This window comes from Zootoca vivipara, chromosome 1 (genome assembly GCF_963506605.1).
Source record: "Zootoca vivipara chromosome 1, rZooViv1.1, whole genome shotgun sequence".
Classification (NCBI taxonomy): Eukaryota; Metazoa; Chordata; class Lepidosauria; order Squamata; family Lacertidae; genus Zootoca; species Zootoca vivipara.
The window spans coordinates 79,890,302-79,916,707 of NC_083276.1; positions in this window are offsets into that span (position 1 = coordinate 79,890,302).

The following is a 26,406-nucleotide window of genomic DNA, read 5'->3' on the forward strand; positions in this document are numbered from 1 at the left end:
GTAGGGTAATAGTGCCTTGTGCCTGCTAATTCCCTCAGCTGACACATTCAGACATCTTCATCTGGCTTATCTGACACATTTAAAGACTATATGATATAAATTAAACTTGTTCTGCGGTGTACTGGACACTCTTTTAAGCAAGAGTAACCAGTAGAGCGGCCTCCGTTTGTTCTCAAAACTTGGTTCTGGCAGGAGATGCTACATTAAGTCTAGCAGAGGAAATGGGAGTCTCAGGCCCAGGGAGACAAATAGGGCCAGGTTCTCAGGACACTCCCCTCGGAACACTTCCATTTTTGCACGTGCTCAGGTGCTGCTTGCTTCACCCTTCAGAGCGCAATCCTACTGCTGTGTTGGTGGAGGAGTTAGGATGGCACAATGTTGCTTCTCTGCCAGCCCCCACCAATTGAAAGGACCATTACTGGAGGGAGTGGGCTCTCTACTATGGAAGAGGCCCCAGTTGCACCCAGGCAGGTAGGCAGCTACTATTAGAGGTTCTTCTGCCAGCAGTAGGAAGCAGGAAGTCCCCAAATGGGATGGGGTGGGGTATTCAATCCTTGAGCCCCTTAGATATGCCAGGCTGGAACTGGTGTTGCAAAGAGAGGGCTGCCTCCCCATATTTTGCCCTGGCTGGTGAGAGATGACAGGGCTTGGGATGTGGTGGCAGATACACCACTCTGCTCTTTCTTGGTTAGGATTCCCCTGTTAGTTGCTCAAGGAACTGTCTGCTGCTGACACATCTTCAGGATGCTTTATAGCCACAGAGGCTATAATCAATGGAAGTGTTCGTTGCTGCTTCTGCCACCTGTTTCCTCCCAGCTGCCTCTTTCCCTTGCAGCTCTATGTCAGTCTGGCTGGCTTGTAAACAAAAACTCACAGAACAACAGCCAACCGGAGGATGACGCATCATGACAAACGGGTGGGAACAGAAGGCCGCACTAAGGGCTCCTGCAGACTGCAACATGCCACTGGTGCAATAAAACTTCATTGGCGGCAGATTTACGTTGGAGCATCTACACAGCATTCTGCTTTATTAGTTGTTCTGTGCTACTTCCCCAGCTTCGTTGCGTTGTTGCTGTCTGGAGGGGCAACCTTGAGCTATAGCACAACAAAAGCAGGACATACCCTTTATTCCTTGAGCATATAAGACATAGCATGTGTGACACAAACTGTAGTCTTCTTTTCAGGATGTTCCTGGTCTGTTCGTACGCAATTTCTTGCTTTCTGACAGTGCCACAGGTAAGGATGGGCGAATCTGTTCATTTCAGTTTCTCTCAATTTCTCATTTTTCCAATCTTAAATTTGGTTCTCCACATTTCCACATCAGTTTGATGGTAATGATTTTTAAAGTCCTCGTGCAAATTCACCAGCATTTTAGGGTGAATTTCTCCTAATATACATATATTTGTATGCAACTTTGCCTAACATACACATTTTTGCAAGCAATTTTCCTGAACGTAATTCATTTTTGGGTATATTATTGTTACCAATAATACTTTGGCCACCTCATGAGAAGAGAAGACTCCCTGGAAAAGACCCTGATGTTGGGAAAGATTGAGGGCACTAGGAGAAGGGGACGACAGAGGACGAGATGGTTGGACAGTGTTCTCGAAGCTACCAACATGAGTTTGACCAAACTGCGGGAGGCAGTGCAAGACAGGAGTGCCTGGCGTGCTCTGGTCCATGGGGTCACAAAGAGTCGGACACGACTAAACGACTAAACAACAACTATTGTTACCAACATATGTAATGTATGCATTTCTAAGGCACATTTTACCCTAGTAAATAGACACATTACTTGGTTGGAAAGGTGCCTCCTGACCCACCAGGCTCTCCCAAGCCCTGCCTCCCGACCTGCCAGGCTCGTCCACTTGACCAACCTGGCTCCACTGTGGAACTCGCTTGACAACGTGGATGGAACTTGTAGTATCTCACTGCCTTCGTCTGCTCTCCATCACCAAGGAATGGGAGCAAAATTGTGCAAATGGCTGAGTGATGCACCTGGGCATCTGGCCGTGCTCTGACTCCTGCGGTTTGATCTTCCCCTAGATTCTTTCAAAGGGGCAACTGGGTATCATTGAGCAGGAAAGAGACATGCCATAATGGAGCAGGCCCTGCCCCTGAATGAAGGTCACCCGGCAAGCTACAGAGCCACAGCCACCTGCATATCCTTGCCTAACAGAGTGCTTGATTTTCCTGGCACGTCGGAGCAAAGTTCTGAAATGTAACTGAGCTCAGCCCTGGCGGCACTAATTGTTCAACTTTCAGATTTTGGAGTTTTTTAATCAGCTTGTGCCAACGGGAACAAAATTGCTGCTACCAGCAGAAGTGGTTTTTGTACGCACAGTTCCAGCCCCCCCCCCTTGCCGCCCAACTGCGACTGAAAATCATACTCCATGCATTGACTTAATGTCTCCCTGCAAGCAGCCAGAAACCTTAGCCTTGTGATGCAATTCACGTGGGGTTACTTTGGGGCAGAGATGGGAGCTGTTTATAGAGATGCCTGCAGCCATAAGTCAATTGCAGCTCGCAGATCTGTAGGTCTCTCTGCACCACCTATCAGATTACACATGGCAGGGCAATTGGGGTTGCAAAAGCCAGCACTGGCGTGATGGTCTCTCTCTCTCAGACATTATCTCTACCAGCTGGTTTGGTAGTTATATTCTCAAAAATGGAGGCAGACACTTCACACAGTGGCAACATGCAGCACAGTGCCAACAAGAAAAGGGATCTGTCCCCCTTGCATCCACTGGGTTCACCCTCTTCTTTGAGACAGGTAGCTCTATGCCTCTAAAAATGATATTTGCCAACTAAAACTGAAGTTTCTGTAGCAAAATGCTAATCAGCTTGTAACAGACCTGATGGAACACACTTTTTAATTATACACACACACACCCTGCTCTTTGACTTCACCTTTTTACCAATATTCTTGTTTGGGGGGAAGTTTCCTCTTCTGAAATGCAATGTGACCATGTTGGATTTTCTTGGCAAGTGGCTGTTTACATGTATTTTTAATTTAATAGCACCGTGGTCATTGCACCCAGTTGGTTCAACAACCCTTGCATTCTGCACGAAGTCCTGGATGCCACCTGAGGTTAAATCCAGGGAGGCCATTCCATTTGATGACCGGCTATTCCAGAGCACAGTCTTGGAGGACATCTAGGAAATTTACCTCTTTGTCAGAAGCGATGCACATATGTCACCAGTCTATGTCAGGGTAGTTGAAGTTACCCATTACTGCAACATTTTCTCTTTGGGGTGCTTCTTTGATTCCATTCTTCCTCTCAACATCTGAAGCATGATTATCTGAAGAAAGGTAGATCTAGACTCTAAATACATTTCTGTTTGACCACAAAGACCACCAACACCACAGATAGAGTAAGCAACAGTCCATCTCCACAAAGAGGCTAGCTTTTACTTGTCTCAGATTCACATAAAAACGTTAGACTTCACTTGTAATCTTTGTATTTTGGAACCATCCCGCCAAGTGACCAAATATGCCTTCTCTTAGAAATGTGCAGTAATCTCTGCACATGTTCTGAAATCCAGGACTCTGTTGAAGCAGGTAGCATGCCGCTAGGCAGACTTTAAAATTTTCATTTGCAAGTATGTGTGTGTGAGAGTTGCCTTTTCTATTTTTCCTCCCTTTTACCAAACAAAGTTCTTCTTTAATACTTGGGATATTTGCCTTCCTGGGTTTAAAACAAAATTTCTCACTAATATCTTCCCCATGTTCTAAGTCTGCGCACAGAATGATTAAACCTGCCCCTTTGTGATCTAAGGATGGGTTTAAAGTTCCTGTAAGGTTTTATGTTTATGCCATGGGCTTTGGTGAAATAAATCTAAAGCACCTTTAAAAAAATTTCCTAGAGCTGGGCTGGAGGGAAGGGTCCCCTTCAGTAGGGCGCTCATGCAGCTGGGAATATTTTTCCCCAGGTAGGTTTAGGTAGTGGTGACAGTGCATTGTGATTCTTTTTTAGGAAACATTTGCAAAAAATAGAAGAGGTCTGCCAGTAGGGAAAGTCTCCTCCCTTTCCCCCGCTGATCCGTCACAATGTAATTGGGCAATTTGGGCATTGAAGGAAGTTGTCCTCATTCTTTCATGCTCCATGTGTCTCCTGTCATATGGGATTATTTCACACACTGTACAACAATAAGGAGACCAGATTTGCAGCATACCTCCCCCTTTTGCTTTCACAGGGTACATCCAGGACAACTGATCCCTCACATCAGACTCCTTTCCTGAAGCCAAGGGCAGAGTGGGAAGTGCAGGCAGACAGAAGCACCCATTATGGAAAAGGGCCGTGCCAGGGGTGTCTCTTGATGTCAGATGCTATGGGACTCAACAGAGGGTAATCAAATCAAACGCGGAATATCTGCTCTCATTAATCAGATGGATTAAAAAACGCAGACTTGGGGGCAAAAGCATGAATATGGAGATGAATCAGCATAAAAGAAGGGGCTGCTCCAGGCCTCAGCTTCCTCGGGTCACCAGGAGAGCAGGGAGCATGGAAGGGCTCTGTGCGGAATGAGCAAGGAGGCTGAAATCATGCCTTGGGCACTGCTAGAGCCTGTGGGGGCCAGGGCTGCTTGTCATGCTAAGGATGCATCCGAGGGGTGAAACAGTCAAACTGGCCTTGATCCTCAGGGTTGCAAATGGCCCATTCCTGCCCCCGCCCGCCTTGGCAACCTAATTCTCAAATTAATTATGCAAAATTGGCAGATCCGGTTTGCAGCACTTCAGGCTGGTGTCTACCAAGAACCAGGGACAGTGAAAGGAAGGGGAAGGCCACCTTACTGAGGGGCTATTAGTCCTCACTGCCTGGGCAGCAGGGCTTTCAAGAAGGCAGCCGCTCATTGGGACCAGGGTGGGAGGCTATTTTCATCCCAAGAGCCACATGCCCTCCTGGGCAACCACCTGGGGGCCGAATGCTAGAGGTGGACAGTTGCAGCAATGAATATGCACATTCATTGGAGCAATAATATGAATATTACCTTTGTAGAGTAGGCTAGTTTCTGTACACACTCACCCACACCCCTCTCTAGCTTCCACCCAAGAGGCAACCAAAAGGCATTATTAGAGTTCAAGGACACATTCTAGCCAAGCAAACTCAACAAGGGTGTAAAGCACAGCTGAGCAAGGGGGAGGAGAGTTGCATGGAGCTACAAAAAAATTGGATGAACACATCTGGCCCCCAGGCCTGAGGTGCCCCCACTCTACTTTAGGGGGCACCATCAACTGCACAGCACCCCGATCCCTGAGACAACGGCATAAATTCCTGCTCCGCCTCCCCATGCCGCAGCCCTTTGAGGTTCTCGCCAAACCTCAGTTCTAATGAACCTATCTGTGGCGGGCGGGGCGGGCGAGGAGGAGCTCTTCGCATAGTTAAAAGGGGCAGAGCCTACCTGAGAGAGCGCAGTCGGCTCCAGAGCTTCACCCTCCCTACCCTCCCTTTGTTGAATGCTCTTTTATTACAGGTTAACTTCTTTTACAGGTCGAAACAAAATAAAAAAAATCCTTCCAGTAGCACCTAGACCAGGGGTCAGCAAACTTTTTCAGCAGGGGGACGGTCCACTGTCCCTCAGACATTGTGGGGGGCCAGACTATATTTTGGGGGGGAAATATGAACAAATTCCTATGCCCCACAAATAACCCAGAGATGCATTTTAAATAAAAGGACACATTCTACTCATGTAAACACATGCTGATTCCCGGACTGTCCGCGGGCCGGATTTAGAAGGCGATTGGGCCACATCCGGCCCCCGGGCCTTAGTTTGGGGACCCCTGACCTAGACCAACTAAGTTTGTCATTGGTATGAGCTTTCGTGTGCATGCACACTTCTTCAGATACCAGCTGAAGTTGACACATTCTCAAGATGCTAAATTCCGTGCCCAGTACCAAAAATTCTGCACCTGGAGTTGTCGCGTTCACACAGTCCTTCTAAAGAACAATTTGGTTGTTTGGGGGCACTACATTACATTCCACTTCGATTACAACTGATTCTGATAATGGTGCTGGATCTGCTCATTCGCTGCAAAACACATCCAAGGGTACTCTATTTCAGATTTTCAGTCGGAGTGTAAATATCCAAGAAATTACTGTTCTGTGAACAGCCAGGATCACTTGCAAGGATTGATTCAAAAGTCCATGACTGCTTGAGAAGTTCCCCAAAATGTCCAGCAGGGGGAGCTTTTAGATTGCTCCTGGTGCTTGGTCAGACACACCAATACTGCAAGCGGCTGCTGCTGCTGGCTGCTGCTGCTTCCCATCAAGTAGGAGTTGGGGGGACTTTATAAAACCCACCCGGGACATGGGTGGCGCTGTGGGTTAAACCACGGAGCCTAGGGCTTGCTGATCAGAAGGTCGGCGGTTCAAATCCCCGCAACAGGGTGAGCTCCTGTTGCTTGGTCCCTGCTCCTGCCAACTTAGCAGTTCGAAAGCACATCAAAGTGCAAGTAGATAAATAGGTACAGCAGGAAGGTAACCGGCATTTCCGTGTACTGCTCTGGTTCGCCAGAAGCGGCTTTGTCATGCTGGCCACATGACCTGGAAGCTGTACGCCAGCTCCCTTGGCCAATAATGTGAGATGAGCGCCGCAACCCCAGTGTCAGTCACGACTGGACCGAATGGTCAGGGGTCCCTTTACCTTTATAAAACCCACCAACTTATTTAACCTATTCCCCAGGGGTTTCCTTTACAACAGTGCCCCAGAGTAGAAAAGGAACGTTTGACAGAGAAGAAATTATGATTCCAAGTGGCATTTTTCTACCTGCTGTGGCTCATCATTTCCTTTGTTTACCATGGAGTCTAATGCAAGAGGCAGAACTCAATATAGCCACTGGACGCCATTGCCTTTATTATGTGTTTACTGTTCCTCCACTGATTTCGAGCACCAGCTTCTCTTGACCTGACTTGATTATATTGAAAAGGCTGGACCCAGGTTTGTGTATCACTGTGTTGAAAACTGAGCCAGTTTGAGCCATGTGCATCTCGTGGTTTCAGCATGTCACGCACCATGCTGTATGCTCAGGAACTCAACAGATCAAAGGTCACGAAATATCATGTTTGGGCAACATCTTCTCCGTATCCGTTGCTCGGTTTGCAGGACTGCTTTCCACCCACCATGCCACAGTCCAACCCCTGACATGAAACATTTGCATGCTTGAGAAGCACCCATCCCACAAAATCCACCTGTCTGGAAGCACCCTGAAGTCCTCCTTCAAACAATGACCCAAATGCACTGCCATTTTGCACATCCTTTCCATGATGGAATAAGATGTTCAATGTATGGCAAGTCTCTCTTTGTTGTACCAGCCCCTGGACTTTCTCACTAGTACATTGCCACTAGCAGAAAGGAGTAGGCATGGTCCTTCTTGGGAGACAAGGCTGCACTTTGGGTGTCTTCCCCTCTACTTTCTTTAGCTCCCTACAAAGTTGTGTTTTCATCATGCTGTTTTCATAGCTCTGTTAGAGAGAGAGGAGTTCCCAACACCAATTTTGGTGGGGGCGGGGCAATGTTGCTGTGGAGATTATGAAAAGTAGGTTTCCCGTAAAATCATTTTCTTTGAATGAGTAACCTCTAGACAGAGCAGAGCTTGAAGCATGAGAAATGGGAGATCTCGGAGCTTTTATTCCAACATAGCACTTTGCACTTACCCAGCGGAAGTTGTCCCTGTGTGAGCAATATGCCTGGAAAGGCCAGGCATATTTGTAAGAGATTTGGGAAAGTAGAAGCGCAGATAGATGACTAAGGATAAAATGAATATCAGACATGTGTATAAGGCCTGTCAGCCAGATAAAGGATTGCTTTAATTTATTTAACCAATTAATTGATTTAATTAATCAATTAAATGTAAATAAATGTGCAGATGGCTAAAACCTCAACAGAGGTGCCTTTCTGAGATAACGGAGGAAATGCAAGCTAAATTAGAAAGAAACAAAAACTTACCACTGACAGACAGAAGAAATGGCCATCTCTAATAGGTTCTTTTTCATTCCTCCTTACAGTAGCATAGTAGACTCAAACTGGCCTAAAAACAAACAAGTGTGTATTGAACTTGCAACCCTCCTGGTTTAAAATGTCTTCCTACTGATTTAAAAGGAATATCCATTCGACAAGACCTTAAATTCTTGCTGGAAATGTCTATGGGAAATCCATTCTGAGCTGGCCCACAGGGGCAGGGGGGGAGGAGAGTCTAGGGATGCTCCTGCCAGGGCCCTCTCTCCTCCATTCCCAGGGATGGAAACATTTGGCACCAGCTCTTATTATGGCAGTAGTGGATTAAATATGTTTTCCTAGCAGGTGAGCATATTGAGGCTGGGCTGCAAAACAAAGCAATCATTTCATTTTCAGTTGGCATGAATTTAAATAAATTAATATGTTCACATTAGCAATATTTCCCTCTGGATGGCACAAATGATTTTTAATATCCGACAAAGGGGAGAGCAGAAAAGGACACGTGTGTGTGTGTGTGTGTGTGTGTGTGTGGTGAAGGACTTCTAATCAATGCAAAGGGGCAGAATGAAGACAGCTGTGACATAGGAGAGCCACCTGGTGATTTAAAAAATGCAATTACTTTTTAAAAAGTGGCACCTTGAGCCCTTCAATCACAAAAAACCTCCAGTATGAGCAAATTATGAGCACTGGAAGGGGCATTACAGAGTGGGACCCTAGCATGGGGGTAGGGGACTTTGCCTTGGTGATGATCCTGATTTGGATTGCTGCCCCACCCCATACCACACCAGCAATTTGCATGGGGGGGGGCTTCCCATTCATTTTAATGGGAGCTTTATTCCTATACAAGTTGTCAGTGCAAGAAGCCCAATCTGAATTGGAACCATTTTTTAAAATAAGAATAAAAAACCTGACCCCCAAATCTAGGGTCTGAAACTGCCCCAAGACCACCAAGTTGGCAATTTGTGTTCAGAAAGACACAGCTACAGCTCTCATATGTCATCTTCTTTGGCCTGTGATTTGAAGAGCCCTTAAAGCAGCAGCTATACTGAAAGCTACACCAAGAAAGAAAGAGAGAGAGAGAGAGAGAGAGAGAGAGAGAGAGAGAGAGAGAAGAGGCTGTGGCTCCACAGTTTAGTCAGAAGAAAGACTATCTGTCATGTGCCTCTTATGAAAGTAGGAGTGTTTGCAACGCACTGTTAGAAGTATTTCTCATAACAGTTTCCTTGTTTGCTTAGACAAAGGGAAGCAAAATACACCCAGCTGCGTTCACATATAAAGATCAGCACACACTATCATTAACATGCGTTCACGACTTCAGGGGCTCCAATTGTCCACAAAAAGATCGCCTAAAGACAGCAGCAGCAGAATGTCTCTTTGGCGACCAAAAAGGAGAGTCATAGACAAGACACATCAGGCCTGTTGCCCCACTCCTACCAGTCCATCAAGCCATGTCCTTTTTCTCCCTTCCAGCTTTCCCTCCCGTTTCTGCCACAACACTTCCAGGTGCTGTTTCCCATTCTAGGATGACAGATGTGGCCAGTTTCAGCAGGAGGCAGAGCAGCCATCCCTAGCAGCAGGATTTTGGGACAGCAACGTCAGCCGTTCACAATTTTAACTGAGAAGAGCTAGGCCAGGCCATGAGAAAGGAACCATCTCCACCTTTTTGCTGCAAATTGAAGATACAAACTCCAGTCCAGCTGTAGCTGTTTGCAAAGACAAGGTCAGATCTTATGGGATGTATTGCCCATTTTTTAAAAAAATGGGTAAACTGACAATGTCTGGAGATAGAACAGGCAACCAAAATAGCCCAAGTAACTGGTTTCTTTCCAATAGTTTATTCCTTGCTTGTGGGCCAGTGCTGCATTTTTCAGCCTGTGTCAGGGCATACCTTTCTAAAATCATACTTCCTAAACTTGGAATGAGGCTCAGTGTGAACTAAAACAAAAGAAGAGCAATGCCGATCAGGCTCCATCCAGCCTAGGCTTTGCCAATATGGTGCTTTCCAGATGTTTTGGACTACAGTTCCCATCAGCTCAGCTGTGCTGGGTGGAGCTGATGGAAGTTGTAGCCCCAAACAGCAGGAGGACACCAGAGTGGTGAAAATGGATCTACTCTAGAAACCTGCTTCAAATAGTAGACACACAGAAGCTTTTGCTTAGCCAACGCATGAAGTCTACAGTCATAATTTAGCAACCCCAGCAATTGATTCTCAGGGCTATTTTGCCTCTCAACATAGAGCCAGGAGGTACTTCAAATGTCGTCTAGTCAAACCCCCATGCAGTAAAACTGCTGCTACAGCATCCAGCTTCTGCTAAAGACAAACCAAACCCTGGAGAAATCAGCGTTCTAAAAAGGACGTGGGGACACGCCCATCTTCAAACAGCAGCCTGCGGAGGGCGACGGGGGCGGAGCTTACGGGCCCGCCCCCGCAGTCTCCTCCCACTGGTTTAGTTAACTCGTTTACAGAGCGCTCGAAGAGGGCTTAAGATTCACTAGGAATAGTGCGCTTGACGGTAAACGTGAAACTCTGGATTTACACTAGTGGTTTTCCACGCCGGCTTTAGACGGTCGTGTGCATTCCTTCGAAATGGGGTGATTCTGGCTGGCTGCACCCCGGGGGCCCCCTGCTCATTCTGTCCAGCTGGACTTCTGCCCCGGAGCTCTACACGGAGGAAGAGAAACGGGTCTCTTTGCATCTCGTCTGAAAAAAAATAATGGCCGAGAAGCAGGCTGCGGACTGATAGAGAAGCTCGAGAGAGGGACTCGTTTTTGCAAATATGAGGAATGGGATCCGCGACACTTCCGCCTATGATCTCCCCTTCACTTAAAAACAAACAAGCAAACCCTTCCCTCCAGCCCCACGGAAGCCGTGTAGGAAGAGGGCGGCGGGCAGCAGAGGGCTGTCTGAGCCCCGCAGCTTGTTTTGTTGTCGCTTTTGCAGTGCGTGGGGGAATCGGCTCCTTGGGCAATGGTGCTTCCCGACACTTGAGAGCAGCTTGGCAGGCGGAGGGAACGGGGCGCTAATTACCTTTGTCACTAGCTCCTTTTCTACCCTAAAGTGAGCAAGAAGCATATAATCTGCCCTGTCAGAGAGGAGGCTGCGGAGGGTGAAAGCCCCGCCTCCGGCCTCCTGCAGCCCCACATGCCTCGAGTCGCAGGGCTGTCATGGCCAAAACACAGGCTTGGCTGACAACAAACATTGGCGAGGAAAAGCGAGGTGGGGGAGAAGCTGATTAAAGGGGGAGGGGCCGCGTGATTCACAGGATTAACGGGCAGTTTTGAGCTGGAACAGAGAAAAAGCAGCTCTCGGGAGTAGCTGCTGCTGCTGCTGCAGCAGCAGCCTTAATAGCCAGCTTCTGCCTATGGGTGGTGCCTGTGAGGTAGGAGTTGTGGGGCAGAAGGCCGGAGCCCCAGTCAGAAAAATGAGCAGGAGGGCCCAAGCACAGCAGGGCCAGTTTATCCCATTTTAAGTAAGGGAAGCAATGCACATTACCATATAAAGAGGGAGGGAAAGGAAGACCCTTAAATCCAGAGTCTAAATTCCCAGATAGCATCACTGCCTGCCTAACAAAAGGCCCATGACGGTGGGTGATTCTGCAAGTTGTTTAGTCGTGTCCAACTCTTCGTGACTCCATGGACCAGAGCAACTCCTGTCTTGCATTGCCTCCTGCAGTTTGGTCAGACTCATGTTCGTAGCTTCAAGAACACTGTCCAACCATCTCATCCTCTGTCGTCCCCTTCTCCTTGTGCCCTCAATCTTTCCCAACATCAGGGTCTTTTCCAGGGAGTCTTCTCTTCTCATGAGGTAGCCAAAGTATTGGAGCCTCAGCTTCAGGATCTGTCCTTCCATTGAGCAGTAAGGGCTGATCTCCTTAAGAATGGATAGGTTTGATCTTCTTGCAGTCCATGGGACTCTCAAGAGTCTCCTCCAGCACCAAAATTCAAAAGCATCAATTCTTCCGCAATCAGCCTTCTTTATGGTCCAGCTCTCACTTCCATACATCACTACTGGGAAAACCAGTGAGAGGGACCCTTAAATCTCTGGACACTGTGATAGGTATTTAGTCTACAGAGTGCCAGTGTTGAGTTGAGGAAACTCTTGTTTAAGTCCCATGCAGGCAGAACATTCACTGGGTGACTTAGTGTCTGTCTTTAAAACAAATACAGAGCCATGGCTACAGGGGGGCTAGTCCGGTTTATCTGCCCCTTGTGAAGCCTCCAGAGGGGCACCATTGAAGCTTGCAGCCTCTCTCTCTCTGTGTGTACACAGATGTGTGTGGGGTGTGTGTGTGCCAAACTGGGTTTTGACCCAGGTTTTTAAAAAGCCTAGTTTCGCCCCTGGCAAATACTATGTTCAATGTATTTTAAGTTCTCATTATCTACTTTTATTAGTATGAACAAAAACATACAGATCAGACAGAATTCTAACTTAGGTAAGATAGGCCCCCATCCACACTTAGAGACTTCGTGTGCATTGTAAAAGTGTCCATCTCAATTGAGTCACTGTCCTCCTTAGGAGCAATGCATCCTAAGGTCAAGTGCATTTGAGAAAGTTATTGTGCTGCAGCCTTCATGACCAAAGTCATGCCCTCAAGAAAAAAAACCACTTCAGCTTTAACAAATCCTTAGTGTTACGCAGATCATGTGGCTGGGCAAACACACAATAGTCTATTCTAGACTATTGTAAAATGGAAATAACTGCACTAACTCAGGAGGGCGCCATGTTGGCTATCCCTGCCCCAGCAGGTAGGTCCAGATCTTTCTGTTGCTTCCTTTGCTGTGATTTCTCCCTCATACACTCAGAGTGTTTATCTTCAGTATTTATTTACCATATTTATTAATAAAACAAATGGATAGGTTTGTGGGAAAAACATATTTCTAAAAATAAAATGCTTTAATTGGAATGGGGACTCTAGATTCACCTTGAGTGAATGGTCATTCAGATGGAAAAGATTAAAACCTCTTCCACTTTCTGACCAACAGCTCAAAATCCTCTGACCTGAATGTACAAGTAAGAGCTTCTAGATCTGATACTGCAGATGTCCATTCCAGTCATCACTGGCATTTGTCAAGAGCTCACATAGGTCAGCATCATGAAAGTCAATGGTGTAAAAAAGCTGACAATGGCAAGAAGAGCATATGGAGCTATATAGAACTCCTTTATTTCTTCTTCCAAGTGCATTTGTTGAAATTTCACTGGCAGGGCCAAAATAAAATTAGAGGAATAATTCCAAACTTCACGATTGATTTTACAGTCAGTTCTCAAGTATTTTATCCAATGTGCACTTCACAGTCCATTTTAAAGTTATTGTGAGCTACCAATTTGTTACAGCTGCACAGAAAACAAATGAAATCTTGGATGTATTAGGGTACTGGCAAGTATTAACACAGGGCACTTCCAGAGTGTCACTATTTTGGGGTGGGATTCAATCACACTCTGCCAGAATCAGACTATGCAATGAAACCCACTTCACCAGAATATCAGACTTCTTGTGATATGGAAAGTGATGCAGAAATGCATTGGAAAGTGGGGGATATTTACTTGAAACAATGTAACAGAATCACAGAATCATGGAATTGTAGAGTTCCAAGCCTTATGAGTTGGTCAGGAACATTGAGACAGAGGAAGTAAGAAGGGGGGCAAAGCTAGGAATAGAACCTAGTCCGAGCTGAGGCTAGCCTTATGCAGACCAGGATTCAGAAGTGGACATAGCTTATTAGTTCGGTGACCACAGTGGAGGGGTTTTCCCCAGAAACAAGCTACAGTACCTAGAGTACCAGCAGGATCCAAATCTCCCTGCCATAGATGATGAGTACAAAAGGGTATGCTGTGCAAGGACTCCTCCATGTGTCACAAATGCGTAGCGCGGGGGGGGGGGCACTGGGCGGCACTTACCGCAGGGCCTACAGTACGCCTGAGCCACATGTTTCCTGGGAGTGGTGTGGTGGCTCGGGCGCCTGCAGGCTCCACGCTGCCCAAAAGGGCAGCATAGGGCTTGCGTTTGCCCACTGCCTCCCCCTCAGTCACCCTACAGCTGAAGGGGAGGCAGTGGGCGGACTCCCTGCAGGCTCCTCGTTGCTCAAAAACCCGCAGAGCGCCAGAGCGGAATATGGCTAGGGCACTGGGATTCTGGTGTGCCCTGCCCCACCCCACAGTTACCTTGCCCAGCCCCCAATGCGCAGGGCATGCACTACCCCAGGTAGCTAGTGCATGCTAGTTACATTGCTGGAGTGTCAGTAGGTATACCAGTGGTTTGCAGTGCGTCAGGCAGGGCCCAAAGTAAGCCGATTAAGGATGTGCCTTGGATGGATTGATTATATGAGAGATCAGGTTCAGAGGAAGTCATTTGCATTTTCTAGAGGTCTCATACTGCTATGTATAATTGACAAGAGTGCCTTCTTATAGATTCATGTAAGCACAGGTCAGAAACACCCAGCAGCTTTCTTGCCTTGCAGGGCAAAGCTCTCGCTTTGCAAACTTTTCCAAACCACTTGGGAGATTTCACAGTCAAGGTGCAAAGGGTATACATAAAATGACAGTGAGGCCATGCTCCTCAGTAATAATTGCAGGCTAAGTGTCAAAGGTCTAAATTCTGGCATCGGGTCTAATATCTGGGGAATACAGAAGGCCCTAAAACCTCCCTACACTTGATGACCTTCAGATCTTCTATACACAAAAACAAATCTTTCAGCTGCTAAACATCTGTCCTGGCCGAGCTGCAGACAGTGATTGAAGATGAGCCAGGTGGTCAAAGACAAGGAACTAATCAGGTATCAAAGCTGAGGACAAAGCAGGAATTAGCATCAAGGTACAATCCTGAAGCCTGCACCAAAGGACTGACAGAAACATACCAGTGTTCAGGAAGACCTTGTTCTCACGAAAGGCTCAGCTGCAACAGAAAGCTCTTTTATAGTTCTTCCTGTTCAAGCAGGTCCAATGGCCAGCCTGTATAGGCAGGGCAAGTCCAAGGCTTGAGGGTACCTACTGGTAGTTGCCTAGGGAACTGCTTCAACTTTCTGGCTCACTGGGTGCGGGGCAGCCACACGCTGATATGAAGGCTCCTAGTTTGAATCCTGACAGCATTCTCTCACGCACCCCCATTTCCTCCCTGCAGGATCCCTCTCATAGCACTATGTGATGGTGCAGGCTTGTCCCATGGGGACAATAAAAAGGATGACCCGTTGTCACTGCATGGAGCTTCAGTACTTCTGCTGCTTCTTTTTCAAGCATTTGTGAATAGTTGTTTATAGTTTGCTGTTGTATTTTAAAACTTGCAATACACTTTGAGCATTAGAAATGGGAAAGCAGGACAGAAATATTTTAAAGATGGAATTTCATAAATATGAGTGTTTATTGGTTCTGCATGGCACATTAAATACACATGAGGGCATGATCAAATTGCAAAATTCACCAAGTCAAACGGATGTGGTACAAGTTAAACCATCTCCTGGTACTTTACCGCATCAAAAACTGACAAATGACTTGGTCCTAGATCCACCATTTTATTTGGCTCACTATCCCACCCCACCTTCCTCCGAGTGCTCCACTAGCATCTTTAAGAAGATGGAATCGTTTTCTTGGAGGGCGTATCCTCCTCTGTCAAAGCTCTTGAAGGAAATGGATTACTGGAATGATACATAAACTCATCTTTTAGTACCTGGGGGTGTCCAAGCCCTCCCTGCTACTGTCAATAACTAGATTCTAAATCTGTCTCTGACTTTTGTGGGGTGGGAGGATTTGCGTCAGTGGGTGACTTTTATAGCTGAGAGACTGGAAAGGGGGAGACTCCTGGAATGTGAAACAGCTGGTGCTTGAGTCATGGGCTAAGGAGGGCCTCCTCACTTGTAGTTTGGAGATGGGGAGCAGGCGGCATTTATTGTAGTCAGTTTTGGACACAATGAAGGGTTCGGTGGGTGGACTTGTCACCTTTGCTGGGTGTGGGCAGGAGGCACTTTCCTGGAATTTGCCTATGTAGGTTCTCTGCAATGTTCACTTAGGTAGTGTGCCCCAAGACACGTCTGGCATGCTGGGGTGGAAAATGTGTGACTCAGAATTCCCATTCCTTTCCCAGTTCTTCCTTTTTCTATCTACTGTACCAGAATCCAGGAAGCTGTAGTGAGGGTTCAACCTGAAGGGGGCAATCCTCCTCTGAGAAGCACTGCCTTGGGAGATATTTTGAACAGATTTGGGGGCAGCACAGGCTATGCTTGGTGGAGAAGAGGTTGGGGGATTCCATTGCACTAGTGCTTATCCTTGCAAGAGTTTAAACACCTCCCTATTCAGAGCAGTAGCTACCGGGGGGCTAGCTGGGGGTTTTGCCCTGGGTGAAGCCTCCAGAGGGGCCCCATTGAGTCTCCAAGTCTCTCTCTCTCTCTCTCTCTCTCTGTGTGTGTACGCAAATGTCAGTGGGTTATTGTTGTTGTTGTTGTTTTGCCAAACTGGGTCTTTGACCCAGGCAAAATAAAGCCTAGTTTGAAGCTGCTGTGCAACAAACCCACTCCCAAAACATACCTTTTGTGATAAGGAAAGTGAAGGGGAAATGTATCAGAAAGTGGGGGATAAGGATTGCTTGATGCAACATCATCTAACCTCCCTGCAAAACCATCAGGAGGAGTAAGTAACAGAAGTTGTTTAATTTTCCTGCAAACCAATCAGAATGAATGCTCAATAAGCAGGTTGTCTGAAAGCAGTCCCAGTCTCCATGTCCTTTCCTTGCACAGTGCCCCTTAATTTGCATAAGTTCTACTAACATAAAAGGCTGCCTTATATCATTGGTCCATCTATTTCAGTAAGGTCTACACCAGGGGTCAGCAAACTTTTTCAGCAGGGGGCCGGTTGACTGTCCCTCAGACCTTGTGGGGGGCCGGACTATATTTTGGGAAAAAATGTGAATGAATTCCTATGCCCCACAAATAACCCAGAGATGCATTTTAAATAAAAGGACACATTCTACTCATGTAAAAACATGCAGACTCCCGGACTGTCCGCAGGCCGGATTGAGAAGGTGATTGGGCCACATCTGGCCCCCGGGCCTTAGTTTGGGAACCCCTGGTCTACACTGACTGGCAGCAGCTCTCCAGGGTTTCAGACAGGGAAGCTCTCTCAGCCTATCTGGAGATGCTGGAAATTGAGCCTGGGACCATCTGCATGCAAAGCAAATGCTCTGTTGCTGAGCTGTGGACCTTCTGATTGCAGAATTGAGATCTCCTTGGGGCTGAATTTTGATTTCTCACCCCTCCATTGAGTGCATACAGCCCAGGAACATATGTTGAAATCCTTGTATTGAAAGATATACAGAGACTTGCTTTAAATGTACATAGAACATTTCTCAGCACCACCAAGAAAATGTAAGCTGCCTTTAGTGGGGCCTTCTGCTTATTCCCTACCCCCACACCCTGAGCGAGGCTCATTTGGACTCTTTAAACCCATCCTGCCCTATCTCAGCAGCTGTCGTATGCTTATCCACCTCATTAATTTTTAGTGGGCCTGGTCTTATCTCGGTATCGTAGCAAAGACTAGAGGATCCAGCTGGGATAAAGAACTGGCAAAGGAATGAAAGGATGTCCCTCCCAACTTGTGCTCCTAGCCTCAGGTTATTTTCTTTCCCTTCCAGCAGCAGGTATCATCTGGAGCCTTTGCACTTCACTAGGAAGAAAACAGGCACACAAGGAGGGTGTGTTTTAAATTAGAAAGATCAGGTACTCTAAATCTGCATGCATGCATGCAAGCAGGAAGGCAGGCACCTGGCCACTTAGTACTTGGCTGAAGGAGAAAGGGGTGGTACATAGATAGATGGTAGGGCATGGGCAGAAAATGAGGGGGAGAGCCTGGTTTGACAAATGCTGTGACATTTAAAAATAAAGAGAGATGAGTGTTGAAGGTGGGGTATCATTGCCTGGGTGTGCAAATGCATTCATTTCCCCCCTTTGGCCCAATATTGTCATAGAAGCTCCCTTATACTGAGTCAGAACCTTGGTCCATCTAGCTCAGAATTGTCTACACCTACACCACCAACCTGGAGATGCTGGGTGCTGAACATAAGCCCTTCTGCATTCAAAACAGATCCTCTCCGACTACACTATGACCCTTTCTCTGTCTGGACAGATCTTGCAGGTTTTCAAAGCGCCAGCTTGGGGCACACAAAACAGCACACCAGCTTATTGAGCCCCCTCAACTAAGTCTGTGGTTTGCCACCAGCATGTGGAGTTGGTGGCTTGCTCCCTCCCGCTGCTGCACTCGGCCAGCTCTTCACCCTCTCTCTCCCATCTGTCCTGTGCATCTGTCATTCTGGCTCATGGAAAGCAACAATGGCATTAGCGAGGGTCTGAAGGCATGCACACCTTTGCTTTTTCTGTGGCTTTTGAAAGGCTGCACTTTCCACACTGCAGTGGAGTGACAGATATCAGCAGTTATTCACTCCGTGTGGTGTCAGGAGGACGTGAAAATTCCTCAGGCTGAGTCCACCGTGTTGAAACAAGCACCCGTTTTCCTCATTCGAAAGATATAAGAGCCACCAGACTTGGATAGATTGCTGGGACTCGGTTCCAGACCATCCACACTCCAAGCTGCTCATCAGCACCCTGGGGATGGGTGGATCTTGAGTGAGTGAGAACTCCGTACCTAGCTATAGATCTACGTAGAGGCAATGTGAGATAGTGGTCAGCGTGTCAGACTTAAGAACGGGATGTCCCAGGCTCAAATCTACCCACAACCAGGAAACTCACTGGGTGATGTTGGATCAGTCATCATAACCTTCATCTATGAAATGGGCACACATGCTCTCTTTCTAAAAGAATGCAAAATTGTTTGCAAGGATGCAGTGTCTGCAGAAGAGAAAAGGCATCCCCTTCGCAGAGGCAGCCACGCCTCATCCTAATCTAGTTGTACAACACTGACTCTCTGGAGTAGAATAGGAATGTGCATTTCATTGAGAATCTGAATGCTTATCCCCACTCCCAACCTGGCTCAGTTATATAAAATAATAATAATAATAATAATAATAATAATAATAATAATAATAATAATAAGTTTCCTGAGAACTGTAATTTTGTTATGGTTACTGGGAATTGTAGCTCTCTGAGGGGTAAGATGCAGTTCTGTACACCGTGCATAAAGTTCATAGCAAATTAGAAAACTATTTCTAATTAACTATTTCTAAAACTATTTCTAATTAAGTTCCATGGGGACAAAGGAAAGAAAAAGCACAGAGGTTGAGTCAAAGGCCCATGTGTTTACAGGCAGAGACTGAAAGAGAAAAAGACTGCTCCATTTCCTTTTGGCACAAAGGTTTGTCTAGAAGAGGGGTGAGGAGCTTCTGGCCCTCCAGATGTAGCTGGACTACAACTTTCACCATCACTTACAATTGGCTGTGATAGCTGGGGCTGATGGGATCTGGAGTCCAACAACATCCAGAGAAGCACCAGTTCCCCACTTACAATCTAGCAAGGGTTCCTACCTACATAGAATCTGGGTCAAAAAAACTCTATTGTCTGGTTCATCCCTGCACAGTAGAACTGAGCAGAAGGAAGTTTTAAAAAGGAGTCCTGGTCACACATCACATGGGCAGCCTCCATCCATCTGGACCTTCTGTGTGGAGGAGACAATCTGTGTAGGAAAGGGAACAGAAGTTGGAAAGGGGTGCCGGAAATTATTGAAAAGGGCTTAAACTAGTAGAATAGTTTTATGGGAATGGAAAACCCTAAAAAGCACTTTCAGGTTAGTATTTTATTTTATTGGTCAAACCAAAAAAAGGTTGAGTCACTTAACAGCAATAGAAGCGCATCTAATTATCAACAGTAACTTTTTAAAAAATTATTTCATTAGTTGCCTAAACAAGGATTTAAACCAGGCTTCCCCAAACTTCGGCCCTCCAGATGTTTTGGACTACAATTCCCATCATCCCTGACCACTGGTCCTGTTAGCTGGGCCGCAGTTTGGGGATGCCTGATTTAAACCATATATGCAAGCCTAAATTTGTTTGTTTGTAGTTTTTATATCCCATCTCTTTTACCCAAAGGTCACAGGGTGGGTCACAACTAGGAAAGGGCAACTCTGTCAATTTCAGTTTCTCAATTTTCCAGTCCTAAGTTCAGATCTCCTCATTTCCACATCAGTTTACAATTTTGTCAAAAAAAATCCTCATTAAAGTTTATCAGCATTTTTGTATGAATTTCTCTTACCATCACTTCAAGAAACTGACCAGCAGACCTCTTTAGGGTTGAGAACACACTGGTCAGGTCCAATCTGGAAGTGAGAACAGCCAACCATTAAGAAGCCTGCAGTGCAAATTTGCAAAGCACTTTAGGGTCAACATTGTTCATATTCACTCCAAACTTGACATTGTTGAAACAGATATTGTGAAGGTGGAGGTGTCTAGAGCACTACTTGGCCATTTTTTGTGGGATCTGTTTCCATTATTATGACATGAGTATAAAGAGAAGATGCTTGCAGTAATTGAAGAGAGTGCCTCTCCCAATATCTGATGACCCTTGCCTTGAGACCTGTAGGGAAGACCTGTCCCATAATTTTGTCACTAGCTCACTATGTGGTGATACGGGCAGGGCTTTCTCAGATGTGGCACCCTGGTTGTGAATATTCCTTCCTGTGCAGCTATCCCCCTTATTGAAACTTTCTGTTATCAATTTTGAGGTGCAATTCCTCCCATGTTTGGGGGAGATGATTGCTTTCTGGAGCCCAATGGTTAGCATTTTGTTTGCACTGCTCGGGACTTATCTATCTATGGCTGTAGTTTTATATGAATAATTATTCCACAATAAGCCGTATTTTATGTTGTATTTGATTATTTTTGTAAGCCTCCCTGGAATTCCATGAAATGATGGGCGTTTAGAAAATGAAATATCATAATTGATGGTGGTGATGATGATTGTGATAATATAGCCTCAGATGTGGCCTGTTTCCCTCTCTTTCAGAGTACAGGAGGCAAGGTTATATATATAAAAAAGCGGTGTTTGGAGTGGCATTTGATTGGAGCACACAGTGGAGTAATAGGAAATGATTGTAGCTTATGTTTTTATTGCAGCATAATACTGCTTCTGATCTATGATGTTTCTATTCAGCATTTTATTGGGTTTTTATGCTGTTTTACTTGGCTGTTATGCTTTAAATACTGATAGTTAGATGCCCTGAGGGTCCTATTACAGAGAAAAAGGCAGGCTATAAATAGTTAAATAAACACATGAATAAATAACTTTGAACAAGAATAACCACAATGGTTCTGTTCAGATACTATTAGAGATGGGATATGGTGCTGCATCTACATGTCGTGTCAGTTCTTATAGGGCATTTTTCTGTGAAAATAAGGAGCTTGTTAAGTATGCTGGCTGTATGCATTTAAATGCTGACAAAAATAAGTTTCTATATAACTTTTGCATTGCATACATTGGGTTGCATTCAGCATTAGTTCAGGGTAGAGCTTAATGGGCACGACTCAGTTAGGCCCATTAATTTCAATGGGTCTACTCTGAGCAGGGCTAACGTTGACTACAGTGGACAAGCATTACACCAAATTAAGGCAGAAAATCTTCTAGATAAGTTATAACTATATCTGTTCTAAATGGAAAAAAAGCTTCAAAAAGGATTTGGTTTTTTAAAGATTTTTTTTAAAGGCAGAGCACTGATAAGGTATAGAAAAATGAGTTGGTGATTAAGGAATGTTATACTGCACAGGTCAAAGAATATAGGAATAAAGTAAAAATGGCTGAAAGATAAAAGCATCTGGACGGATGCCTAAACTATTACCGAAGGTGAAAGGTTTTGAAGTCGCATCAATAAAAGGAAAACATTAAACAGAATACATGAGGCAGCTCCCTACTGAAGATGCAAGATACAGCCAAGGCAAGGAACAAATACTTAATGCATTCTTTGGACTCAGTTTTTCATTTAAAAATATTGACAAAGGTCATACTGGAAGGAACATGGACATAAGGTGAAGGCAGGGAGATTAATGCACCTCAAGACCATGCGCCCAATATTAGAAATCATGCAGGATGAGGCTATCAGTAGCTACTAACCATGTCTATGGTCTGTAGCACAGTATCAGGGGCAATGGGTTTCTGAATAGCAGTTGCTGGGGAACACAAACAGGAGAGTGTTATTGAGTCTGCTTGTGGGCTTCCCATATGTATCTGCTTAGCTGCTATGGGGACAGAATGCTGGACTATAGACCTTTGATCTGACTGAGCAGGGCTCCCTTGTGTCCTTGCACATGCTTGCTTGGAAAGCTAACTAGAGTTATTGGAATTTACTCCCATAGTAAGTAGGTGCTGCAGTCTTGTATTTTGAGGTTCAGATACCCTTGACATGTGAACACCAGAGGTCCACACGAAGGAGCGGGTCCAGCTGCAATAAATCTTTTAAAAATCCAATGACCCTCTCATGGTACCAGGCAACCAGAAATTTTTTTAAGAAAAAGAAAATGAAGGAACCCTAATGACTTCTATAACTGAGTGTTTAAAATTAAACTATGATATGCCAGGTCTAGCATGAATATTAAAGGAAAGAATAATTAAATTTATTACAGAAAAGGGCAAATTGGATATAATGTAGCATATGCTGATCAAAGGCAAGGCAAGCTGGATTACTCTGCTATCCTTCTTGGAGAAGGTGATTGGTGTCTCTCCCCCCACCCTTTGGTCCAAGGGAAATGCAGTTGATCTAATCAATTTAGATCTTAGTGAAGTATTAGATGCAGTGCCATGTGGGAAATTATTATTGAAATGGGGAATGTTGGCTATTATGCAAGCCATAAAGCAAAAAAGGAGTAAGGAACTGGTTAAATGGAAGATGCAAAGGTTTGTGCTGAAAGGCAAATCCACAGTTTCTAGAGAGATGAAACAAGTGGAATTTCTCATAAGGGCCTATATTATTGAATACACATTCGTTGCTCAGGGATATGAGATCTGCTGATGACACTATACTGGGAAGCATTGTCGATACAAATAAAGATTCCGTTATTCAGGTGGAATTGAATGGCCTTGTGACCCGTTGGAAGAATTTTCAAGAATGGAAGGTTTGCCACTGCTTGCATTTTAAGCATTTTTGTTATCTTGACACGTGAACTGGAAAAAAAATTAGAAATGAGGGCTTTGGTTAATTACACAAAAATGGATTTGCATTGGCACTGCATTTCTGCTTATGCTGGTGGTGAATAATATTGTACCAGGCCCTGTTAAGATTACAGTGGTGGTAATATTTGGACTGGAAGCAAATGACCCAGTACCAAAAACCAAAAGAGGAAATGGAAGTCCTCAAAATGGTATTTTAAAAGCCAATCTTTATTTAAATGGCACAGTCCTTATAAAATATTGAAAGCACCAACATATTTGGGTTGAAGGCAAACTTCATCTAATCCTGCGGAAAGCCATCTACATAATTAGATTTTAATTTGATCCTGCCTTGTTTTTAGGAGGTAATTTAATTATTGTTTGATTTTGTACCAATGTTATATATTGGATGTTAGCCGCCCTGAGCCAGGTTTTGGCTGGGGAGGGCGGGATAGAAGTTGTTGTTGTTGTTGTTGTTCATCAGGGGTATTGTCTGGGCTGGACATTTGGAAGAAAAAATATTTTGAAAAAAAGAAGCATTTTTATAGAAGAGCAGCTTGAATGATTTCAAGAATGTTTATTATGAGGAAAGGTTGATATAACTTTGCTATTGTAGCTGTGCATAAAACAGACTGAGAGAGAACGTAGCTGAAGGAGTGCCGTCTAAAGTGCATTCAAGGTTATTGCAACAGGGGTGAAGGAATAAGTGAGGTTAACAGAAATTGTGGGTGCAAAATAATTTTTAAAAGCTTGTCCAAGGTAAAGCCCTCAGGCAGGTGGAACAAAGGGCACCTCATCCAAACCCCAAAGAGGCAGTTTCTGTCAGCCACGATGGAGTGTACAGGGGTGGGTAGCGTCTCATGAGAGGATGGCGGCCCTCAAAGAATCCTGGAAACGTCTGTTAAGGGTGGTGGGAGATGTTAGGAGACCTCTTGCTGCCTTCACAGAGCTACAACTTCCAGAGTGGTTTAACAATCAATCCCACTTCACAGGGAACTCTGGGAACTGTAACTCTGTGAGGGGGTCACCTAACAATTCCCATAACCCTTATCTAAGGATTCTTTGGAGCATGGGCGTAGGCAGGGGTGCAGGAGGGGGCAATTGCCCCCCCCCCCGCTAGAAGCAAAGGCTGAGGGGCGCAGTGTGGCAGCTCCAGGCTCCCGCTCCCGGCGCGAAGCTCCAGAGTCGCGCAGGGAACGTGAGCTTGTGGCTGCCTCCTCCGCGCCTCCCAGGTCTTCAGAGGAGGCAGCCCCAGGCTACCGCTCCCGGCGCGAAGCTCCAGAGTCACGCCGGGAGCGGGAGCCTGGGGCCGCCTCCTCCGAAGACCTGGGAGGCGCAGGCCACGTGGCCCCGCCCACATTTCCGCTGTGCCCCCCCGCCCCTTGCCCCCGCCCCTTGCCCCCCCTAATTTTGATCCTGGCTACGCCCCTGCTTTGGAGTAGATTCTGACCGTTTAAAGTGGCACAATGCTGTGTCACAGTGTGGTGTAGTGATTAAGAGCGGTAGACTCGTAATCTGGAGAACCGGGTTCGCGTCTCCGCTCCTCCACATGCAGCTGCTGGGTGACCTTGGGCTAGTTACACTGAAGTCTCTCAGCCCCACTCACCTCACAGAGTGTTTGTTGTGGGGGAGGAAGGGAAAGGAGAAGTTAGCCGCTTTGAGACTCCTTTGGGTAGTGATAAAGCGGGATATCAAATCCAAACTCTTCTTCTTCTTCTTCTTCTTCTTCTTCTTCTTCTTCTTCTTCTTCTTCTTCTTCTTCTTCTTCTTCTTCAGATGGGGGAGTGTCTGTGAGAGCTCAGATATACTGCTGTCAATATTCCTCATGTCTTTCTATTACGCTCCATCCTCCTCTGCCTGCAAATCCTTTGGCAGATCGAGCTCCATTTCATGGGTCTTATGGATTCTCCTGCAACTCCATGTGGGTGGACACGGGGATTCCACAAAATGGCAGTCACTCTCCTGCAGCGACACTGGGACAATAGACGCTAGCTGTTTACAGGGAAAAGACAACTTATGCCCTTATGACAGAAGAGGAGATAAGATGTATATGAATATAAATAAAGGGGTGAGTTGGTGGAGCAGGGGATGCATGAGGAGAGATGGAGATGGGGGAAGTGGTACAGAGAAGGAAAGTAGCTCTTTCTCCCCAGCTGTGAGGTTGGCAAAGCATCCATCCCTCCCACAGAGAGCTAATGGGAATGTACAAGCAAGGCAAAGACCTGGATGGAGTTCTCCACCCCACCCCTCTCCTTCTCATGTCCCAGGCAACATTGACTGCAAATCCCCCTGGCCTGCCAGAAAGGAAACCTTCTCTATCTGTGACTCAAGCAGCAGCTGTTTTGCATTCCAGGAGTCTCCCCCTTCCTTCTCCTTCAGTCACCCACTGACGCAAATCCTCCCACCCCCCAAATCTGAGAGACAGATTTAGAATCCTGTTGTTGACAGTGATAAGGAGGAACTGGACGCCCCCAAATGCTGGAGATGGGCTGTTGCCTCATTTCACTAATCCCATCCCAAGAGGAAGGAAAATTCCCCAGTCCCACTCTTGGAGCTGAGATGATAAGATTTTCCCAGATGGAGATGGTAGGCAGTGGAGGAGCAATGTGTGATTGATTGACTGACTGACTGATACGGCAGAGGTGCCTGCTGCCCAGTGCTTGGTAAGAATGTTGCATAGAACTGTGCACTGTGGACTTCTAGCTGTGCTTTAGAGCATGAAAACTGGTGCACTTCTGGAAACAGTTTTTGAACACATTATTTGATATAATAATGTGTAGATGCTCTAGAATGGAGGCTTTTCCAGAGAAGTATTTATGCATTGTGTTTATATACCGTACTTATAGAAAATGCATCCCACACATTTAACGCTGTTAGGTGACTAACAGTAGCTAAAAATGACTGGGTTGTGTCTACTCCCTTGGAAAGGTGGTGGACACTCATTCATTGGAGGTTTTAAAGCACAGGTTGGGTGGCCATCCATCCTGGATGCTTTAGTTGAGATTCCCGCACTGCAAGGGAAAGACTAGATGACCCTCGGGGTCCCTTCCAACTATTATTCTAATGCTAATCCTGCTCAGAGTAGCCCCAGTGAGCATGAGTCAGAGCATAACTTGGTTGGATACAATGCACAATATCAGAATAAAACGACACTATCAAACAAAGCACAGCGGAGGCAGGCATATAGCAGATGAGTTTTCAGCAAGAATATGATCTAGCTGGCAAGGCAGAAGAGACGTGGCCACAGGTCTCTTACCTAATGCTTTTTCCTGTAAATATCTAGTAAATAGCAAGGGAATTCCACATAAAGCACCTGTGGGAATAGTTTTTTGGGGAAAGGATATCTAATCTAATGCATGCATAAGATCAAATAAGCAATAGCAGAGA